At 37.9% G+C, this 15,892-nt stretch overlaps 1 pseudogene; it reads left to right on the top strand.

Moving 5' to 3' along the window:
• Positions 1-12,842: 12,842 nt before the first annotated feature.
• Positions 12,843-15,204, top strand: LOC115941932 (ubiquitin-conjugating enzyme E2 J2 pseudogene; annotated as a pseudogene).
• Positions 15,205-15,892: the final 688 nt, after the last annotated feature.

The raw sequence follows: 15,892 nt of genomic DNA, 5'->3' as shown, positions 1-15,892 counted from the left end.
CCGTTTACTGATTTGTAACATAAGTAATATAAGAATCTATCTCTAAAAGTTAATATCAGTGATAAGTGAGAAAATGTCAAGGATAATTTTGAGGGTATTGATGGTAAGATGGTAGCTAAGAGGGTCCCCCACAGCCTAAAAGTTTATGACACATAGATACCCTGGGCCCTTTTGTTACATATTGGGCTCTTACTGCCATGGATATCTTCCAATGTATTATCACAACCCATTGAATCTCAACCTTTTCATGTCACAGCTTACACAGAAAATAATAATATTTTCTAGAAACTGGTGTGTCAAAGGTTGTTTCTAGCCTGAGGTGCCAGAACAAAGAGCTCTGGGTCACTCGGTCCCAAACCAGTTCACTTGTCTGCTGAGGAAATCGATACCTCTACACATCTTTAACACAAGCTCTACTGTTATCAATCCTTCTTGGGCCAAGACCTTCTCTTCTACAAACTACTTGAGATAATTTTTTCCTTTTACCTCCAAGTAAATGGCCACTTCATCAATCAAAGATACAAAGTTTAACTAGCAATTTATGTTATCTGTTATAAAATTATTTCCTGACAATGACAAGGTTAAAAGAATCAAAGTTGAGGTTTGAGCAAGAAGACTCAGAAAAAGAAGATGCCTGGAGCCAAGTGCCCTAGCTCTATTATAGAGATGTGAGATGAGTACACCTCACCAATAACTACACTTTTCCTATGTCTTGCTGAGCAACTGTGCTTACTGACCATATTCTTGGGATAGAGGACAAATTGAGTCCCAAATGGGGCCACAGTGACTGTCACCAGTGGGTTGTCTAATTTAGGGATGATTGACTGTCAAACTGGAGGTGGCAGGATTTGTGCTTATTAGTATTTCAGATTTACTTGTTCCTTTAATCCCCTTCTATCTATGACATTCTTTTTCATGCCTTTATATAGACCATTTATTCCATCTTTTACTTTGCATTACTTTCTATTCATAACACAATTATGAATTCTTCTTTTGTCTCACAAGCTACTTGATTACTCACTCTCTAGGCTTAACACATTCTCTAAATTTCAACCATTCCTTTTTTTTTTTCATCATCTTTAGCAGAATTGAATAGTCTTCAATAATAGAGCAAATAAACATTACACTCCAGTAATACAATTGTTTGAGACTATGGCTATGTTTAATGAATGAGACCACAGGCACCACAAGGATTTTGAACTTCAGACTGCCCATACCCCTTTCTGAAAATAAACAATATTGATTCTTGCCATTGAAATCTCATGTTTTGCTTGCCATTGAAATTCCATGAAACTACTTTTCAGGAGCTAATGATAAGGATAAGTTGTGTACTTACTAAGAGGACACTCCTCTGGTTCTTTTGACAAATAGTGCCGTTAACACATTTTACTTTCCCTTTTGTTAAGTTTGGATGAGGATTCAGACATCCTCTCAGGTAATTAGTCTCTAGATCTGGCTTGCCAGTAGCTCTTGGCAGAACACTAATGTGCAAGAAAACACTTCAGGAGATATACACATCTATTTTTCCCAGCAAAAATTCATTTATTCATATACATTTATCGACTGCTACTATGACCCAGGCACTGCTGGAGGTAATGGGCATGGAACGGTATGCAAAACTCCTGTGCTTGAATATGTAGAGGCAGCCTGAAATGTACCTCTCATATCTCATTCAGAATTCCATTTGTGCAAAGTATAATTGCCAGCTACAGCTGTTGCACTCTGAAATCTGTCACTGCTTTTGTGACACTTGAGGCCATGCTTTTTGTGAGAATGTTCCTGCCAATAACCGAGTAAAGCTGGGATACTCAGGTGGGCCCATTCCAGGGAGGTGTGGTACTGCTCTGATGGGACATTTTGGTCAAGGACTCTACCAGAGCCCTTCCTAATTCTCTTAGGTCCATACAGCAGTCTAAGGCATTTCACCCCTCCTTCCTTCCTTCCCTCTTTCCTTTACTCAGAGCCAAGTGGCATCAAGGTCTGACAACTTTTCAGACTCCCCAGCTCCCTTCTGTTTCTCCTCCCAAGTTTTGTCCCTTATAGATCTCTTGCATGACCAATTCTGTCTTGTGTATCTCAGAGGAAGCAGACTCATCTAAAGAACATCAGAAGAGAAACAAAATGAAATACATGATATGTTAGATTTTGATAAGTGCTGAGGAGAAAAGAATAAAGCAGGAGAATAGAGATAGGCAGTATAAGGTAAGGGGAATGCTGTTTTATAGAACTTGGGCAGTGGAGGTCATAGACTTCAGGACATGAAGCACCGAATATGTGGATATTTCAGGAAGACTGAATTCCTGACCTGAGATTTAAACCTGGAAACAATGCTGTGCCAGCTCAAATTGGAGGCCACATCTAGAAGAGCAGCAACAATTTTTCCCCTATTCATGGAGAAATTTATCTTATTCATATTAATACATGGTGAAGAAGTGCTATGGAGTATAATGGATCAAATCTAAACAAAAACTCTAGGCTTACATAGCCTCAGATAAAAGGAAGAAAGAGAAATCCAGCAGAGGATCGTGGCATTCTGTAAGACAATACTGAAGGGGTTTTGGAATATAAGTGCAGTTCAGTGGGGTGAGGTCCGGAGCTGACAACCAAGAAAGAATTCTTGAGACGTCTTTGGTGCAAAATGGTGGTTTAGTAAAGCATGGGGACAGGACCCTATGGGCAGAAAGAGCTGCTGCACCAGGCATGTGAGGGGTGGCTGATTATATACCATGGGGTAGGGGGAGGTAGGAAAAGGGAGGTTTCAAGAGGATTTTCATATGTTAAAGAAGACTCACAGGGTACCAGAGGCCTTGCCATTATCAAGTTAAGGTTGTTTTTCCCTCTAGCAAGACGTTAACATGAAGATAGTTGGGAGCTTCCTGGAGGAACTTTACACTCTGCCCACCTCAAGTATCTGTCAATGAGCTGCAGGTTATAAAGACATTTAATTGTATCTTCATTTCCTTCTGGAAGCTAGATTATTGATAGAAATGCTTTGTTCTTGTAGATTGCTAAGACATTTGTAAACTGAGGGAGACTCATGTCTTGCAGGATTGTGATCTCTGCAAGTTAACTATTTGTTTTTCCTCTCCTTAGCTTTAGGGCGGCCAGGAGTGCCTGAGAAATGTCACATAGATCCCATGGGGGGGATGTTGTGGGGTGTCAGCTCCTGCTTTGTCCTCAGCTTGCCTTCTGTTCCTTCATCAAATACTAGAAATTTTCATCTAGGTAATAGGATTAGAATTAGAGAACTTCATTGAGAGACCGTGGTAATTTATGGTAAATAAAGTTACTCTAAATAGTGTAGTGAATGTATCACAGATGGTCCAGTAAACTCTCAAATGGGGGAGTTGGTTTATAAGGTTACTAAACTATGCAAATTTAGAACTATACATGGCATGTTATAAAAGCTAAACATACATTAGCTATTTTTATCTAAACCAAGTGAATTTTAACAATCATAGACAGGATATATATCAGCATTTCTAAAAGTACTGAGAACTCTTGCTCATTGAAGAGTTATGGTGTGCCAGACAGTTCAGTAAGATATTTTTTACTAACTACTTGAGTCATGGGTGAAAATAAAGATAAAAATCCAGCATTTTAATTTATCATAATTAATTTCTTGGAAAATTACTTTCTTGAAGTCCTCAAGTAGAACAACTTTTGAAAATACATATAAATAAGAAAGGGGATTTTAAAATGGAAAAACTGTAAGTTACAGAAGTATCTTTTGCCTGAGAGTTTACCTTGAGTATATATTCATAACTTAAGAAGCAAAGATAAGGGGCGCCTGGGTGGCTCAGTTGGTTAAGCGACTGCCTTCGGCTCAGGTCATGATCCTGGAGTCCCTGGATTGAGTCCCGCATCGGGCTCCCTGCTCGGCAGAGAGTCTGCTTCTCCCTCTGACCCTCCCCCCTCTCATGTGCTCTCTCTCTCTCTCTCATTCTGTCTCAAATAAATAAATAAAATCTTAAAAAAAAAAAGAAGCAAAGATAATTTGAATCATATACATATTTCCACTATTAATTTGAAGGAGTAGAGAAAGAAATAAAATTTATCTTTATTTTATTTTTTGCAACATCCATGCCATATCATTGAACAAGTTTTAAGAAAAAGAGCATCACAATACGATATAACTTAGCCTTTACATTTTAGACTTCAGATCAACCCAATTATATGCATAACTGACCTTCCTGACTTGCCAATTATATGTATAACTGTCTTGCAATTTTGTGATTCAGTTGTAAAACATAGTAGTATAAACTGTGAGGCCAAATTGTTATTTCAAGCACTATGAAAACTAAAAAACTCTTACGATGCATATTACAAAAAGAAAGTAATGCATTTGAACACAATGACTCTTAAATGTTTTAGGGCCTCCAGACTACTTTCTTTCATATAACACTTTTCGTGCTGTAGCTAAGTTAGTGATCAAAAAATATTTTATATTAGGTTTCTAAAAGTCACATTATGATATATTCCCATGTCATTAAAATTTTCTTAAACAAAGATTGCACCCAGATATCTTTAAAAATCAGATAAAAGTCTGTGTATTTGAGTGAAATAAGTCAATCAGAGAAAGACATGTATCATATGACCTCACTGATATGAGGAATTCTTGATCTCAGGAAACAAACTGAGTTGCTGGAGTGGTGGGGGGGTGGGAAGGATAGGGTGGCTGGGTGATAGACATTGGGGAGGTATGTGCTATGGTGAGCGTTGTGAATTATGCAAGACAGTTGAATCACAGATCTGTACCTCTGAAACAAATAATACATTATATGTTAAAAAAAAAAAAAGAAGAAGATAGTAGGAGGGGAAGAATGAAGGGGGAGAATCGGAGGGGGAGACAAACCATGAGAGACAATGGACTGTGAAAAACAAACTGAGGGTTCTAGAGGCGTGGGGGATGGGAGGATGGGTTAGCCTGGTGATGGGTATTAAAGAGGGCACGTACTGCATGGAGCACTGGGTGTTATACGCAAACAATGAATCATGGAACACTACATCAAAAACTAATGATATAATGTATGGTGATTAACATAACATAATAATAATAATAATAATAAAGGATTTCCCCCGGAAAAAAAAAATTGTGTATTTGGAGAACACACTCTCCATACAAGAAGTTCACGACTTTATTTAAGGAGGTTTATAAGTTAATAATGGTAGAAATAGGGGTGCCTAGGTGGCTCAGTCGTTAAGCGTCTGCCTTCGGCTCAGGTCATGATCCCAGAGTCCTGGGATCGAGCTCCGATCAGGCTCTCTACTTGGCCGGAAGCCTCCTTCTCCCTCTCCCACTCCCCCTGCTTGTGTTCCCTCTTTCGCTGTGTTTCTCTCTGCCAAATAAATAAAATCTTAAAAAAAAAAAATAATGGTAGATATAGTATGTCCAATAACAGTGACCTAAATTACTCTGAACCCTTTTTTCTCTTAAAAATTGGCACTATTTTTAAACATTATAAAAATGTATAAACATTAGTTTAAAATGGATCTGGTAAGACATGAAACTGTAAAATTACTAGAATATAGGGAAAAAGCTCCTTGACATAGGTCTTGGCAAAGATTTTTTTGGATATAACACCAAAAACACAAGTAACAAAGGCAAAATAAATAAATAAATAAATAAGAGCAAATCAAACTAAACAGGCTCTGCACAGCAAAAGAAACAATCAGCAAAATGAAAAGGCAACCCATTGAATGGAAGAAAATATTTGCAAATCTTACATCTGATAAGGGGTTAATATCCAAAATACATAAAGAACTCACTGGGGTGCCTGGATGACTCATTTGTTAGGCATCTGCCTTCCGCTCAGGTCATGATCCCGGGGTTCTGGGATCCAGCCCTGCATCAGACTCCCGGCTCCATGGGAGGCCTGCTTCTCCCTCTCCCACTCCCCCTACTTGTGTTCCCTCTCTCACTGTGTCTCTTTCTGTCAAATAAACAAATAAAATCTTTAAAAAAAAAAAAGAACTCATATAAATCACTAACAACAACAATAAAACCCTTAAATGATCCAATTAAAAATGGGCAGAGAAACTGAATAGACATTTTTCTGAAGACATCCAAATGGCCAACAAGTTCATGAAAATATGCTGAACACCATATCCTGAGGGGATGCAATCCTGAGGGGAATGCAAATTAAAATCACAATGAGATATCACATCACACCTGTTAGAATGACTATAAGTAAAAAGACAATAGATAGCAAATGTTTGCAAGAAAATATGGAGAAAAGGGAACTCTTGTTCACTGTTGGTGGGAAAGTAAATTGGTATAGCCACTGTGGAACATAGTATGGAGGTTCTTCACAGAGTTAAAAATAAAACTACCATATGATCTAGCTATCATACCTCTGGATATAGGTCCAAAAGAAATGAAAACAGTATATTGAAGAGATATCTGCAAGTTCATATTTATTACAGCATTATTCATAATAGCCAAGATGGAACCAACCAAAGTGAATGTCAATGGGTGAATGGATAAAGATGTATATATACAGTAGTCCCCTCCACTACCTCAGTTTCACTTTGTGCAGTTACAGTTCCTTACAGTCAACTGCAGTTCAGAAGCAGATGATCTTCCTACTGATGTATTGTCAGAAGGTCAATAATTGCCTAATGTCACATCACAATGCCTGCGTCATTCATCTCACTTCATCTCATCACATAGGCATTTTATCATTTCACATCACCACAAAAGGAAGGGTGAATAGAGTATAATAAGATATTTGGGGGGAAGAGAGAGAAAAGACCACATCTTATTATAGTACATTGGTATAATTGTTCTATTTTACTGTAGTTATTGTCATTAACCCCTTACCATGCCTAATTTACAAATAAAACTTTATTGTAGGTACATATGTATAGACAATAACATAGTATATATAGAATTTGATACTATTTGTGGTTTCAGGCATCCATTGGGAGTTTTGGAACATATTCCCCCCCACATAAAGGGGGGGGGACCACTGTATACAATGGAATATTATCAAATCATGAGAAAGAATAAAATCCTGCCATTTGCAACAACACAGATGATACCTTGAGGACATTATGCTAAGTGAAATAGGTCAGCCAGAGAAAGACAAATACTGTAAGATATCACTTATATGTGGAATCTCAAAAAACCACACTCCTAGAAAAAAAGTAAAAAAAGAGTAGAATAATTCGGGGGAGGGAAATAAGGAGGTGCTGGTCAAAGAGGACAAACTACCAGTTAATAATGAATAAATTCTGGGGATCTAAAGCACTGCATTGTGATTACAGGTAACAATACCATACTATATATTTGAAAGTTGCTAAGAGAGTAGATCTTAAATATTCTCACCACAAAAAAGAAATGGTAATTATGCGACCTGATGGAGGCATTAGTTTTGTCACTAAGGTGGCAATCATATTGTAATATAAAAGTGTATCAAATCAATTATGTTGTAAATCTTAAATTTACACAATGTTATATGTCAGTTTTATCTCAATAAAGTTGAAGGAAAAAAATATTTGAATATCAAAAGACCCAGAATAACCAACTCAACACTGAAGGAGGAGAATAAAGTTGGAGGACTGACACTATCTGATTTCCAGACTCACTTACTATAAAGCTATAGTAGCCAAGACATTATAGTACCAGTGAAAGAATACATAAATACATCAATGGAACAGAACAGAGAACCCAGAAATAGACCCACATATGGATAGTCAACTAATCTTTGCAAAGGAGTAAAGGTAATACAACAGAGAAAAGAGAGTCACTTCAGAAAATGGTGTTGGAACAACTGGACATCCACAAGCAAAAGAATGATTCTAGCCACAGACCTTAAACCTTTCACATATATTAATCTGAAATAGATCCCACTGGTGAATATAAAACACAAAACTCTAAAACTCCTAAAGATAACACAGAAAATTAAATGACCTTGAGCATGATGATGACTTCTTTCATATAATACCAAAGGCATGATCCATGACAGAAATAATTGATAAGCTGGACTTCATTAAAATCAAAACTTCTGCTCTGAGAAAGACACTGTCAAGAGAAAGTGAAGACAAGCCACACACTAGGAAGAATGTGTGCAAAAGACACATATTTGGATAAAGGACCATTTTCCAAAATACAGAAGGAAATCTTAAAACTCAACAATAGGAAAATGAACAGACTGATTAAAAAAAAAAAAAATGCTAAAAACCCTGAAAAGGCATCTCACAAAAGACCTACAGATGGCAGGCAAATAAGCATAAGAAAAGATGTTCCACACCATTTGTCATCAGATAAGTACAAATTCATACAACAATGAGATACCTCTACAGAGCTGTTAGAATAACCAAAATGTGTAACATTCACAACACCAAATGTTGGTGAGGATGTGGAACAACAGGAACTCTCTTCTGTTACTAGTGGCAGTGCAAAATGGTACAGCCTCTTTGGAAGACCATTGGTGGATTCTTACAAAACCAAACAATCTCACCCTATAGTCCAGCAATCACACTCCTTGATATTTATCCAAAGGAATTGAAAAATTATGTCCACACAAAAACCTGCAAGCAAATGTTTACCTAGTTGCTGAAACTGGGAAGCAACAAAGATGTCCTTTGGCAAGTAAATACACAGAGATAAATAAACTGGTACTTCCAAATAGCAGACATTATTCACTGCTCAAAAGACATGAACTACCAAGCCATGAAAAGACATGGAGGAAACTTAAAGGCATATTACTAAGTGAAAGATGCCCATCTGAACATACTACCTACTGTATAATTCCAGCTATAGGACATTCTGGGAAAGATAAAACTATGGGTACAATAACAAGATCAGCAGTTGCCAGAGAGGCCAGGGCAGGGAGCACAAAGAATTTCTAGGACAATGAAGCTATTCTTTATGATACTATAATGGTAGATAAATGTCATTACACATTTGCCAAAACCCATAGAATGTATAACACCAAGAGTGAACCCTAATGTAAACTATGGACTTTCATGATAACATGTTAATGCAAGTGCATCAACTGTAACAAATGTACCACAGTAGTCAGGATGTTGATAGTGGGGGAGTTTGCATGGAAGTGGGGTCAGGGCATGTATAGGAACTCTCTGTTCTTCCTGCTCAATTTTTCTGTGAACCTAAAACTGCTCTAAAAAATAAATTCTATTACAAGTTATCTGAATCAGGAACTGAAATGTTCTACGTGAGTAGAACTCTGCACTCTCATAATTATGTTCCAGTTTACTTGTAAAAATGACCATATCAACTAAGCCAAAAATCCAAGACTTGGAAACTCTTAATAAATATACCAACAAATAGCAAGACCGATGAAAAACAAAGGGAAAGAAGAATTCAGTTATATTAGGCATATAAAAATGGGACACTTCTCCACACACCCTAGGAAATCATTTTTATAAGGGCATATTTTGTGGTGGACACACCCTAAGGTTACCTATAATAAGCCACACCCTTATATAGTCCCCTCCCCTTATGTACAAGTGCAACCCGTGACTTGCTTGTAACCAGAAAAATACAGAAAAAGTAAATGTTGCAGATGTAATTAAAATCCCAAATCTGTTGATATTGAGTTAAATCAAAAGATTAGCTTGGGGGCACCTGCGTGGCTCAGTTGGTTAAGCGACTGCCTTCGGCTCAGGTCATGATCCTGGAGTCCCGGGATCGAGGCCCGCATCGGGCTCCCTGCTCAGCAGGGGGTCTGCTTCTCCCTCTGCCCTCTTCCCTCTCGTGGTCTCTGTCTCTCATTCTCTCTCTCAAATAAATAAATAAAATCTTTAAAAAAAAAAAAAAAAAAAAGATTAGCTTGGATAGACCTGATTTACAAGTTAAAGTTCTTAAAGAAGGGACAGGGACTTTCCCTGAGGTGAGAGGTTTTCTCCCAAGTGGTAGTGAAGAAGCAAGCTGCTGTAAGTTCTTTATCAACAAGGAAATAGGTTTTGCCAACCACCAAGGTCGCTTGAAAACTAATCTTTTTCCCAGTTCAGCCCCTAATGAGAATACATCTCTGCAGATTCCTTAACTGCAGACTTTGGATGCCTTGAGCAGAGAACCCAGGTGAGCTATACTCAGATTCTTCACCAGTGGAAAAGGAGATAAAAAGGTCTGATGTTGGGCGCCTGGGTGGCTCAGTTGGTTAAGCGACTGCCTTCGGCTCAGGTCATGATCCTGGAGTCCCCGCATCGGGCTCCCTGCTCAGCGGGGAGTCTGCTTCTCCCTCTGACCCTCCCCCCTCTCGTGTGCTCTCTCTCTCTCAAATAAATAAATAAAATCTTTAAAAAAAAAAAAAAGGTCTGATGTTGTAACCCACTAAATTTGTGCCAACTTGCTAGGCAGAAACAGAAAAGTAATACAGTTACCCAAGAGTACAGGAGTGATTTAAGAATAACAAGAAACTCTAAAAAAGAAATAGTCTTTTACAAATCAAATCAATAGTCAAAAACTTTCCCTCTGAAAACATAGGTGTTCCACAAATTATCAAATTTTAATTTTAGGAAAATATCAGGGACAGAGATAAGCCTATGTATTATACAAATAACTTGGACACAGAGTAAAAATTGAAAGCTGTTAAACTCATTATCTAGTATAATTTGCCTTAGGAATGCAAGAATGGGTTAGTATTGAAAAATTATCATTGTAAATCACCACATTAACAGCTTGAAGATAAAAAGAAAAACTCAGAGTAGATCCAGAAAAGACATCTGGTAAAAATGTACCAATTATGATAAATCCTAGCAACTTGATAAACCTCTCTGCCAAGAATCAAAGCAACATCATACTGAAGGGGGAAAAATGTAGTCATTTCCTTTACTGTAAGCAAAATACCAGTTTGCACACTATTATAGCTTACAATCAGCAAAGTACTAAAAGTCTTAGCCAAAGAAATATAACCAAAAAGTTGAGGAACAAAAAGCAAAAAATGAAAAGAAAAGGTGATTTTCTTAAAAATTACATAATGATGCCAAAAATCCAAGAAAATCAATATTCACTCTTCCTCAGCTAAGATGTTCTTAGCAGAGTAACTGTATCAAATATAAAAATAATAGCATTCAAATAAATCAACAATAGCAAAGAATTTATATTTACAAAAACCAAGAAAAAGTACCATTTAATATGACAGATAACTTACTATATGATCCTACAAGAGCTTTTCAAAAATTAAAGGGAAAGTTTGCTACATCACATTGCATATCAAAATTAGGCACTATTAAAATTTTTAAATCTCTGTGATGTCAAAAGCATAATGAGTAACGTTAAAAAATAAAGAACTGGGGAAAGATAGTCACATATAAGACAACAAATAGCTAATTTAAATACAAAATTTAAAAACAACCATATATCAAAAAGAAAAAGACAAACAAGAACAACAAACAACAAAAAAGGAGAATTAGCAGAAGAGGAAAAAACAGAGGCTAATGAATATATGATTTAACTACAACTGTGATGACAGTTTATTCTATTAAATTAGTAAATATTAGGTACTCTCAAAATCCCATATTTTTTTTTAAGATTTTATTTATTTGACAGAGGGAGAGACAGCCAGAGAGGGAACACAAGCAGGGGGAATGGAAGAAGGAGAAGCAGGCCTCCCGTGGAGCAGGGAGCCGGATGCGGGGCTCAATCCCAGGACCCTGGGATCATGACCTGAGCCGAAGGCAAACAATGACTGAGCCACCCAGGCACGCCAAAATCCCATGTTTTGGCCAGCATGAGGGAAAATGGAAAAGAAGTACTTATAAACTGCTGGTGGGATCATAAATTTCCTAAATACTTAAGAGATAATTTCCTGAATAACTGGTATGATTTAAAGTGCTCATTGCCAAACCCATCAAGAGTGCCATAGGGAAACAAAGATTCAATGCAGCATTGTTTGAAAAGCAAATTTGGAAAGAAATCTCATTAGAAATGGAGGAGCACAGAGTAGGAAATACACATAAATGATAATTCCATTATCTGTGTATACACTAGTCCTCTTCTAAAATTTTCTGGATAACTTATGTGTTTCCTAATATACTTACAAGTGAATAATAACAGTGAAAGTCTTGTATAAAGGTAAGCAGTCATATACGTAAGTGATAATCTGCAAAATTTAGTAACAAATAAATAAATAAGTAAATAAATAAATAAAATAATCTGCAAATGGAAGACTGAATGGCTTGATAAAACCTCAAGTCCCAAAATCCTCAAGAAAAGAAAAGAAGTGTGATTTTTCCTTTCAAAAAACAAATTAACAAGTTTGAGAAAATAGGAAGTATATGTTATTACAGTATACAAAGTAATATGTGAGAATAACATGAGAGCACAAATAAAGAAAATTTAAGTTAGGTTTTTTTTTTTTTTAAAGATTTATTTATTTATTTTGAGAGAGAGAGAGAGTACATGAGTGGGGGAGGGTCAGAGGCAGAAGCAGGCTCCTTGCTGAGCAGGGAGCCCGATGCGGGACTCGATCCCGGGACTCCGGGATCATGACCTGAGCCGAAGGCAGTTGCTTAACCAACTGAGCCACCCAGGTGCCCCATATTTAAGTTAGGTTTGCTTAGGAAGTGTGAAGGAGGAAAAGCTCAAGCTGAATTTTAAAAGACATTAATAAAATCCTATCACTCAAGTATAATGATTGGAATGAGAACAAAGCTCTCAATGAAACCTATAGGAAACTCTAATATTAAGGTGTACAAAAATAGAAGTAGACACTGCAAAGAAATAAAAGTACTCATCTATCATGTGCCTGGCCATCTAATAGGCCCTTCACACAACTTTCCTAAAAATATCTTGTACGCATATACTATCTCTTGTCAAAATAAAGAAATTAGGCTTTGATAAGTTAAAACGGTCAAATAAGAAACTCCCGATGGCCAGAAACATAAGCCTTCCTCATTCTGAAATTCCTCTCCTAAGAACTAAAACTCAGAAACATGGTAAGAGCATGGCTTCACAGAAGGCAATAAAGATTCTCAAAAGGATTATAGACACAACAGAGAAGTGAAATGAAAATTACACAATTGGAGAGAATGATAGATGGCATTTGGCAGAGTCACTGAAATAGGATAAAGTCAGTATGTGTGTGGTGGTAAAATGATTGAGAATTAAGGAACAAGGGATACTAACTGTGCTATTTTGAGTGACTGCACTGTAAGGAAAGAAAATGAAAGGATGCTTATTTAAAAAGAATTATATGGGTCTTTATCTGAGAACATTTTATGGCTATTTAAAAAATGATACTGTAGTCTACCAACATCATTCTGAAATTATAGCCAGTGCAATAAGACAAATTATTTATTTATTTATTTATTTATTTATTTTAAGATTTTATTTATTTATTTGAGAGAGAGAGAATGAAGAGAGAGAACATGAGAGGGGGGAGAGTCAGAGGGAGAAGCAGATTCCCTGCTGAGCAGGGAGCCCGATGTGGGATTCGATCCTGGGACTCCGGGATCATGACCTGAGCCGAAGGCAGTCGCTCAACCAACTGAGCCACCCAGGCGCCCCAAGACAAATTTTTTTAATGTGGAATGAAGATTGAAGGGCAATTAATAAAACTATTTCATTCACAAATAATATGATTGTGTATCTATATATGTGATTATATACATGTAAATGAACAAATTATATACAACTCATAAGCATGGAACTTAGCAATGGCAATATACAAAAATCAAGTTCTATATATGAGGAAAAACAATTAGGAAATAAAAGATAAAAGATAATATTTCCTGCAAAAGAAACAAAGTACATAGTAATAAATCTAACAGAAGAGGAACAACAGTCCTCCCCTAAGAGCTACAAAATGTGAATAACATTAATTAAAGATCTCAATAAATACACTAATCCAGGTTCTGGGTTTGGGAAAATCAACATGGTAAACATAAAAATTTTCTCCTAATTAATATATTGATTCAAAGCAATCCCAGTATAAATCCCAGCAGGTACCTTAGCAAAATTAGCTGTTTCCAAAATTTATATGAAAAATAAAGATTTGGGGCACCTGGGTGGCTCAGTCGTTAGGCGTCTGCCTTCGGCTCAGGTCATGGTCCCAGGCTCCTGGGATGGAGACCCCCATCGGGCTCCCTGCTCCGCGGGAAGCCTGCTTCTCCCTCACCCCCTCCCCCTGCTTGTGTTCCCTCTCTCGCTGTGTCTCTCTTTGTCAAATAAATAAATAAAAATCTTTAAAAAAAAAAAGAAAAAGAAAGATTCGAGAAGAGCTGTGCCATGTTGGCAGAAGTATAAAAAAGCTGAAGAACCTTTATTCCCAGGTATAAAGATGAATTATAAATATATAATAAATATGATAGTATACCATTAGTTCAGGAATAGACAAATAAACAAGGGGAATACGATAAAGTACCCAATAATCCCAATTGTTTCTGGGAGTGGGTCAGTCGGATAGCCACTTGCAAAAATATGAATCCTGAGCCAGCAGCTCTGAGGCGGCGGTGGGCTGGGGGCTGGTGCAGGTGCAGCGCACCTCTCCCACGGCCGCTCAGGTCTCGCGCACCCAGCGCCTGCGTCCATTACCCCGAGCCTGCGCGAGGCCGCGGCCCACACGCCACAACCAGGAGAGACAAGCAACAGTAACAATCAGAGAGCTCCAACAACAGCGACCCAGAGACTGGAGCAAGACTGCCTTCGAATTAAGAGAGACCTGGTGCCTTACGCATGTCCTGAGCGCCCCACCTTCCCATATTCTTGGATGGCACTTATGTGGCCCGAGGCCCGGACATGATTGACTCATCCTGAAGGTGGCTATTATCGTAGACAACTAATTTTTTTTTTTTCCAGAGAATATCTTTTTAAACCTCCTAGAATTTATACAACACCCGATGGAAGATTTAAGTGCAATGCGCGCTGTCTTTCCATCACAGATTTCCACCCAGACATGTGCAACACTGCCTGGTCGGTCTCCACCGTCCTCACCTCCGTAGCTTCATGACCCAGAAGGGCCCCACCCCGGCCAGTGGAGAGACTTGACACTTCCCTGCTGGCAGCCCGAAGTTCAACGTTTCACTCAAAAGACAAAATGTTTTGTGACTTACTTCCTTAACTCATGGAGGAAATTAAAGAAAACCAGAAAGCACGAGACGAACTCAGCTCAAACTCTGGGCTTACGAGACATGGCTCCAGAGGGAGCCGCACCACGGTCTGAAGGGGCTTCAGCTCCTCCATGGGCTCAGGGACTCCCCCAGGCCAACCCGCACCATAGACTCACTGGTTAACCAATGCCTTACAGGTGGCTTCAAAGCCTTCCTTCGCCTACACCGCCAGCTAGGGTGCTGAGGGGTGCGGCGCACGAGGGAGCCCCAGGCGGCGCGAAAACAGAGGACGCTGGGCCAGAAGTGCCGCTGACCGGGTCCCACAGCCCAAGGCTGGGGGTAGCATTTTAAAAACCCTTAAAATTAAGGAAACAAAACCTAAAGTGTGTAGGTAGTTTGGATTCTCAGTTCCTGAGTTCTGTCAGGGCTGTGGCACTCAGGTGTTGATGATGAGGAGCGTCATGTTTTGGATGTATAACATCTTTTGTACTGTCTTTTGGTCCCGTTTTAGTAAACCTGTTTTTTTTTTTTTATTAGATTTAGTCACTTAAAAATATAAAACTCCATGTCTATTAAAAGTTTTTTAGTATTAAAAAATCACATTTTAACATTTCTGAGTATTACATGAAAATATTTGGTTAAAGTACATGACAAACAGAAACAGAAGGCACTTAATAAATGTTTGTTGATTTTCAAACTGAATGACTTTGCCAAATAAAAATGACAAATGCAACCCTATGTAACTATTTTATAACAATCAAGTGTAAATTATTTCACAGATCTTTTAAGGAATAGTATTCATCCCTAGGACAGTTCATTAACCATTAGCAAAAGATTGCTTTCAAAATGCTTTAAGTCACCTTCAACAGGT

This window comes from Leptonychotes weddellii, chromosome 1, assembly GCF_054177405.1.
Source record: "Leptonychotes weddellii isolate Sample4059 chromosome 1, ASM5417740v2, whole genome shotgun sequence".
Taxonomy (NCBI): domain Eukaryota; kingdom Metazoa; phylum Chordata; class Mammalia; order Carnivora; family Phocidae; genus Leptonychotes; species Leptonychotes weddellii.
This window is presented reverse-complemented; position numbering and strand designations above follow the sequence as displayed.